This window comes from Diabrotica virgifera, chromosome 4 (genome assembly GCF_917563875.1).
Source record: "Diabrotica virgifera virgifera chromosome 4, PGI_DIABVI_V3a".
Taxonomy (NCBI): domain Eukaryota; kingdom Metazoa; phylum Arthropoda; class Insecta; order Coleoptera; family Chrysomelidae; genus Diabrotica; species Diabrotica virgifera.
In genome coordinates this window covers 47,505,305-47,512,827 of record NC_065446.1, presented here as the reverse complement: position 1 = coordinate 47,512,827, position 7,523 = coordinate 47,505,305, and the positions used below count along the sequence as shown (strand labels likewise).

The following is a 7,523-nucleotide window of genomic DNA, read 5'->3' as shown; positions in this document are numbered from 1 at the left end:
TATTAGTCGCTCCATTTGTATTCTTTTTGTGTACACTGTATGTACATTTTCAGTTTTATAATGAAGTTAGTGATGCCTGATTTAAATTAGAAAAGTTATTTCCATTATGTCGAATAGTATTTATTGAGATATTATTATTGTCATTTTCATTTTAAAACGTTTATTTCCAGTAGTCGTTATTTCTAGATATTTTATTCCGAAGCAAAATAATTTATCAAGCCATTCATTTTTTGTAATTTTAAAACGTTCAACTTTGCCAATTTCAATAAGAGTGTATCTTTCGTTATCAGCTGATACTGACCTTTAGTTAATTTCTTTTACTTCAGTTAATTTATTTTACTTTCATAAATACCAGGCTGGTTCCTTTCTAGCTCATTTCTATAATATCCGCCAAGTAACTACAATTGGTAAGTTGTTTTTGTGGTTTTATCGTTTAGTTTTCAGATCATATTTTTATTAATTGACTAACTCGAAACTGCAGAATATATTTATATTTTTACCTATTATATTTGTATTGTAAATTTGATTCATCCAATAAGAAAATAATTTTGGGGTATTTATTTATTTATTTTCCGTGAATGCTAATTCATTAGCATCTGCAGTTGTGTTAAATATTAATCATTTTCAAGTTTAATTTATTACGTTAATTTTAGGGAAATATGTGACATTAAATTAATTTATTTTTATTCATTTATTTAATTGTATTTTGTAATTGGGGTGTTCAAATTAAAATATTTGGGGCCTACTGTTTGGTTTAGAAGCCACCTCTAAGGTTTTCTGTGATGTTGGTGGGGAATATTAAATTTTTGTTGACTTAGGTGGTAGGGGCCCTTCATACATTTATGCTGCGGGTTATCTACATCTTGATTTCTCTTCTAGGCATCCAGGAGAAGGGCGTGGCCCTAGCCTTAACTCGTCTGTTTTGGCCCAGATAATAGTATGTTCCCCAGAAAGTAACCACATCGTGAATAGTAGAGTACCAGTTCCTCAAGACAGTCACCCATGGGTTCGACGAACAGTTAAATAGCTCCGTAGGCAAACATCATGCATCAAACTTCCACCTGGCGCCTCCCGAAGAAGATCTGGAGCTGTGGATAACCTAGGACAGCACCGGAAGAAGCCTTCACACCACAAGCTAAGTCTTTAATAGTATCTTGTACTTGCCTGTCAGCAGAGACAGTTTTTTTTATATAAAGTAACTTCACAATTACCAGAATGTAGATCCTGAATTATATCCAAAGAAATGGTACCGAAATTCATTCCTATTTACTGATAGTATACCGTATGCCTGGAGAATGCAGAGGAGTAGAATTCAGTGGCGTACTGAGCATGATTCCGCGGGTTCCTCGGCACCATGGCCCTGGCCACGCGGGGGCCCGCTCTAACGCGCTTTTTGCTTCTTTTGGTTCTAATTTGATGGGGACATTGTGAACTACATAAGTACACACTAAGAAATGTGACTGTTTGTGACACTAAGAAATGTGTGTATAGTATTTTTACTACAAAAGCGATATTACGTAGGTCAAAATTTTTGACGTAAGAGAACTGTCAAAACATTAGAATGTGACTTTTCTATACATAGTTACTTATAAATAAAAACGAAGAATGACTATTCATCAAAAAATTTGAAAACAATATAGGCAATATGTAGTGGTAAGGATATATAAGGATAAATATAGACACTAATTTCTTTTTAAGCAAATCTCGTCGTTTGACAAAAGATCAACCCCACCGTTATCCAAGTTTTTTTTTTATATTTTTTATTTAACCGTTTTATCTCCCCAGAGGTTTGTATGTAATTATTTAACTTATTTATAAATGTATCATAATATGAAATTTGAGAATCAATTTTGTTGATATAAATTTCATTCCAATGTTCATTTTTTAAAAGCTGTTTTAGTTTTCCGATATTAAGGTTTCTAATTATGATTGGAGATTTCGATGTAGACAATTTTTGAGTTTCATTATTTATAAAAACGGCTGGCGTAAATTGATCAATCATGACAGTATGAAAAGCGATAGAATTAATATTACTGTTTAGACATTCCATTGATTTTTAAAAAGTTTACAACATCAAAAGTAAGTAAGTTACGATCAAAATAATTTTGGTGTCTTTAGCATCCCAAACGAAATTAATCGTTACCGCTTCACAAATTACTTTACTTATGTATTGTTTATAAGATATGTAAGATTCGTTGGTTCAAAAATGGGCTTAAACGAATCACTAATCACGAGTGTATGCAAATTTTGAACAGCCGTATCTTATATAACCAATTTTTGTCTTCAGGAAACCAAAAAGTCCAAAATATTCACAATAGTAAAACCAATATTTTTTACTAGTTGCGTAGAATAGGTATTTAAAAAAAAATGTTTTTTCAAAAATAAGTACTTTCAAAAACTTACAGATCATGTAAACAATACATAAGTCAAGTAATTTGTGAAGAGGTAACGATTAATTCTATTTGGGATGCAAATTAGGGGGTGATTTTTACGATTTTTTTACCAAAAAAGGGACCAACTTTATTTTGAGCATCACACTTAATATTGATGCTAGAAACTAAAAGAAAAAATACAAAAAAGCGCTTCATTTTTTGGATATTTAACGTTGAAATATTATTCGAATTGGACTTTGACGAATAACAACCTACTTTTCATTACCTATAACTCTGCTTCTCCTGTGTCTACAGACTTCGCATATACACCATTTTTTTCACTTTTTTATGGGCTATATTGTTATTAACAATATTTTTTAAAAAAACCGTCTCCACAGGTGTTTTTTTTTGTGAAAAATGAACATATTCACTCACAAATATCTCGAAAAGTATTGACTTAGTGAAAAAACTCTACAGAACTAAAGTTGCTTAGAATTAGTCAGTTTGTCAAATTCCAGACTTATCTTGAACGTATGTTTTTCACCTCCGAGAAGGGGTGAAACTTACCCTCTGGGCAAAAGCACACATCGGCACAATATATATCACTTAATATGATTTATTTTATGATATATTATGATTTCTATTTAATGTTTATTAAAAACTTTTGATATACAATGTGTATTTTTATTTGGGGGCGGGCCCGCATCCCAACTGGAACCAGGACCCGCCGATCTATCAGTACGCTACTGAGTAGAATACAAGGACCCACATAAAGTCTCATGCTCGCCGTGCTAGTGTTGGTGATGTTATATCGAATTTGTTTCTTGGTCCAATGTTGACAGTTGAAGATGAGTTCGATATGTCATTGTCAATATGGACACGACAACAAGAACCAACAGCCAACAACGAATTAATGGCTTTGCACAAAGTACCTACCACCAACAGGTTCGTCAAGTCGCAAAGGATCAAATGATCAACGTAGAAAGAATTTCAGCGAACAGAATGCCTAAACTAGTTATGATCAGAATATTATAGTCCAGAGAAATAAGATTTTTCTCGTGACACATTTACCTCCAGGCCGAAACCAAATTTTTTGAGTAGTATGGACATCTATATTAATAACCTTTATGTTTCCTGCAGCCAATTTTGATGATATACAGAGTTATAAACAAATGAAGATCAAAAAACGGTAAATTTTCGCTTTTTTCGTCTATAACCAAAAAGTTAAGCATTTTAAATAAATTTGAGAGTAAGAAACTCATAAATCGTCTAAAAAAATTTCAATATGGCGTTCGCTAAATATATCTATCCTTATTGGTTGCTTAGAAAATTGCAAAATAAATCATAAATTTTGAGGTTTTTTAAATATTCATAACTTATGTAAAAATTAACTTACAACGTTCTTATTACACGAATTGCTGAGACTTTTGGTGCTTAAATTATATTTTAAATTTCAAAGCAATTGGTCAAACAGTTTAAAAGTTATTTAATTTGTTTATCCCAAATTGATTTTTTTTGCAACACTCTACGTCAGAAAATTATGAGGTTACAGTAAGACTTCTGACAGTTTATGGAAGAAGAACATTTATACTATTGACTTAATTAAAAAAAATGACAAAAAGTAATTTTAAACAGTGTAAAATTATTTTGCAAAAACACGTCGATTTTTTGCTTACTTAAAAACAATTAGAATAACTTTTTAACCGTTCCCCGTAGAAAAATTATTTTTTCATATTTGGAAAGACTGAATTTTTATACACACTTAGAAAGAAAAACAATTGTCCTGGGACAATTAGGGATGAAGTTAGCCCCCCCTTTTTTTAATTCACATGTTTTTGCAAAATAATTTTGCAGTATTTAGAATTATCTTTTGTTATATTTTTTAATTAAATTAATAGTATAAATCTTCTTCTTTTATAAACTATCCAAAGTATTAGTGTAACTTCATCATTTTCTGACTTATAGCGTTGCAAAAAAATTAATTTGGGATAAACAAATTAAATACCTTTTAAACTATTTGACCAATTGCTTTGAAATTTAGGGTATGATTTAAGGACCAAAATTCTCAGCATTTTGTGTAATAAGAACGTTCTAAGTTAATTTTTACATAAGTTATGAATATTTATAAAAACTCAAAATTTATTATTTATTTTGCAATTTTCTAAGCAACCAATAAGGATAGACATATTCAGTGAACGCCATATTAAAGTTTTTTATACGATTTATGAGTTTCTAACTCTTAAATTTGTTTAAAATACTTAACTTCTTGGTTATAGACGAAAAAAGCGAAAATTTACCGTTTTTTGACCTTCATTTGTTTATAACTATGTATATCATCAAAATCGGCTGCAGGAAACATATAGGTTATTAATATAGATATCCATACTACTCAAAAAATTTGGTTTAGACCTGGAGGGGGTTGTGTCACCAACAGGATATTGTTTTCCCTTATTTCTCTGAACTATTAATCGGTCCCAAAAGAACAGGTATACCCAGAACGGGGTGGATTAATAAAATGGAGGAAGGAACATTTGAAGTAGGAGTGTCTGATCACAAAGCTCAAATTTTAACCATAAGTGTGGATAAAGCTGATGCTAATAATCAATATCATCTGGTTAGATCCTTTTGTCAAACTAATAAATTAAAATTTCTTGAGTATCTTCGTCAGTGCGACTTTAATGATGTATATGAAATATCAGATGTGGAAGTAGCTTATAATGTTTTTAATGAAAAAATTGGTTCGGGCTTCGAATACGCGTTCCCGACTAAACGTAAAAAAATACATAACAAAAGAAATTTTAAAGGTTGGTTAACTCCCGGAATAAAAGTATCGTCAAAAAACAAAAGATTCTTATTACAACTAAAAAAATATACAAATAATATTACCATAAAAAACTACATTAAAACGTATTGTCGATGGTTACAACAAATAATTAAAGAGGCAAAAAATAAGTACTTCCACGGTATAATCAACTCCTCAAATAATAAATCTAAAGCGACATGGGATTTAATTTCACATTTTATCAAAAGAAACATAACAGCTAAGAAAGATATATTTATTAAAAAATATGATATTGATATCACAAATTCAACTGAAGTTGCAGAAGAAATTAAATCTTATTTTCAACACATTGCATCAAGTATTATTCCTAATATCAAAAGTAAAAAATCTAGTGATAACTATTTGCAGAGTTTACCGGCAAATAATGTAAGTTCATTGTTTTTTGGACCTTTAATAGAAACTGATGTCAGGGAGTGCATTTTGTCACAAAAACCAAAGAAATCCGCGGGGCTTGACAAAATTCCAGTTACCCTTGTAAAAGAAAATATTGATACCCTTTGTAGGCCTTTAGTTTTTCTTTTTAATTTGTCTCTTGAAAACGGAATATTTCCTAAATGTTTTAAAAAATCGGTAGTTATTCCTGTACATAAAAAAGGTGATAGGTGTAATATAGAGAACTATCGCGGAGTGTCTCTATTACCGTCCCTTTCAAAACTATTAGAATGGTGCGTAAATAAACAATTACTTCTTTTTTAAATAAACATAAAATTCTAACAACTTCTCAATATGGCTTTAGATCTGATATGAGTACTACAGATGCAGCATTTTCTCTAATCGAAAATGTGCATAAAATCTTGGAAGCAAAACACCATCCTCTTGGTATTTTCTGTGATTTATCGAAAGCATTCGATTGCGTAGACCATCAAATACTACTGGACAAGATCTACTACTACGGCATTAGAGGTACACCACATAAATGGTTTCAGACATACCTATCACTCAGAAAAACGTGTGTTAGATTAAATAATTCTGATAGTAGCTGTGACGCCATCCTATTCAAATTTCGCAGAAGTTCAGTGTGGAGTTCCACAAGGGTCTGTTTTAGGACCAACACTGTTTCTTATCTATATCAATGACTTGGTAGCTAGTTTCCCGAATACCACATTTTCACTTTTTGCAGATGATACGAGTATAGTAATTAAAGGCGATAGTTCTGATACATTAACATCCTGTGCCGCTACTACAGTTGAAGAGATATCAGACTGGTTTCTCGCCAATAAATTGGTTCTGAATATTAGTAAAACACAAAGTATCCGTTTTCATTTGTATCAAAATGTGGAAGATGTTGTTATTAAAGTAGATCAAGAAAGCATTACTTCTTGTCATACAATTAAATTGTTAGGCATAAACATAGACAGCGAACTTGATTGGAGTTACCACATAACTGAACTTAATAAAACCCTCAGCAGAGCTACATATGCCATAAGAGCAATTAGACAAAATACAAATTTTTGTGTGGCAAAAATAGTTTATTTTGCTCAATTTCAAAGTATTATGCAATATGGTGTGGAATTTTGGGGCGCGGCTAGCACAGCAAAATCCACATTTGTGGCTCAAAAACGAGCAATTCGAGCACTATTCAACTTAACAAATAGAACTTCATGTAGACCTCTCTTCAAAGATCATGGAATAATGACGCTCATTAATATTTATATTTATAAGATGTCTCTACTTATACATAGAAAACGACATGAATTGTTAAAACCTTCTGATATACACAGTCACAATACACGCAGGCAAGATATAATTCTTCCCAATTATAATTATAGACGTACTCGAAATGGTCCATTGTACTCCGGTATTAAAGTATACAACCATTTGCCCACTGGGATTAAAGCACTTTCAATATGTAAGTTTAAAAAAAAAATTAAATTTTGTTAGGTCAATATTTTTTTTATAGTCTGGATGAATTCTTTTTAATAAATTTTAATGATCTAGACGGTTCCAACGCTTAGGCTAAAATCACATATTGTTCTTGTACAAATATTTTTGTTAAAATTATATTTATTGTAAATTTGTTATTTTTTGGAATGAAGATAACTAACTAACTAACTAACTAACTAACACGTGGAGGTGAGGGACTATAAAAGAAAAGCACAAACAGAAGTAAATATAGAAATATTGTTCATCAGGTCCTTCAGATTAGTTAAGAATTTTGTATATACTTAAGTTCGAGTTTTGTTTAAAATAATTGTAATTAGTTAATTTTATGATTGTGTTTTATAAAAATTTCCTAGGTCTTAACGGCCTGTTGTGCGTATGTAAATAAAAGAGAACTTCAACTAATCCATGGGCAATACTACCCGAAT

The 7,523-nt window shown here is 30.9% G+C and overlaps 1 long non-coding RNA gene across 1 annotated transcript; it reads left to right on the top strand.

Moving 5' to 3' along the window:
• The first annotated feature begins 291 nt into the window (after positions 1-291).
• LOC126883502 (uncharacterized) lies at positions 292-3,047 on the top strand. Its single transcript, XR_007697674.1, has 2 exons — positions 292-407; positions 880-3,047. It is a non-coding gene; the product is annotated as an uncharacterized LOC126883502 (long non-coding RNA).
• Positions 3,048-7,523: the final 4,476 nt, after the last annotated feature.